At 44.9% G+C, this 254-nt stretch overlaps 1 protein-coding gene across 1 annotated transcript in view; it reads left to right on the top strand.

Annotated features, from left to right (window-relative positions):
• The window catches only part of ralgps2 (Ral GEF with PH domain and SH3 binding motif 2), a gene marked incomplete in the record, with an annotated part of 59,864 nt that overhangs the window by 29,158 nt on the left and 30,452 nt on the right, over window positions 1-254 (top strand).

Below are 254 nucleotides of genomic sequence, written 5' to 3'. Positions count from 1 at the left end.
ATGTGGAGGTCCTGGGCTGGTGTGGTTAAATGTGGTTGGCAGTTGATGTACTGCCAAATTTTCTGAAATGCCTTTTGCGACTGCTTATGGTAGATAAATGAACATTCAATTCACGGGCAACAACTCTGGTGGACACTCCTGCAGTCAGCATGCTAATTGCACGCCTTATCAAACATTTGCTGTGGCATTGTGCTGTGTGATAAAACTGCACGTTTTATAGTGGCCAGCCTAAGGCACACCTGTGCAATAATCAT

This window comes from Etheostoma spectabile, chromosome 9, assembly GCF_008692095.1.
Source record: "Etheostoma spectabile isolate EspeVRDwgs_2016 chromosome 9, UIUC_Espe_1.0, whole genome shotgun sequence".
Lineage (NCBI taxonomy): Eukaryota > Metazoa > Chordata > Actinopteri > Perciformes > Percidae > Etheostoma > Etheostoma spectabile.
The sequence above is the reverse complement of the archived record's forward strand: the minus strand, read 5'-3'. Positions and strand labels throughout refer to the sequence as shown.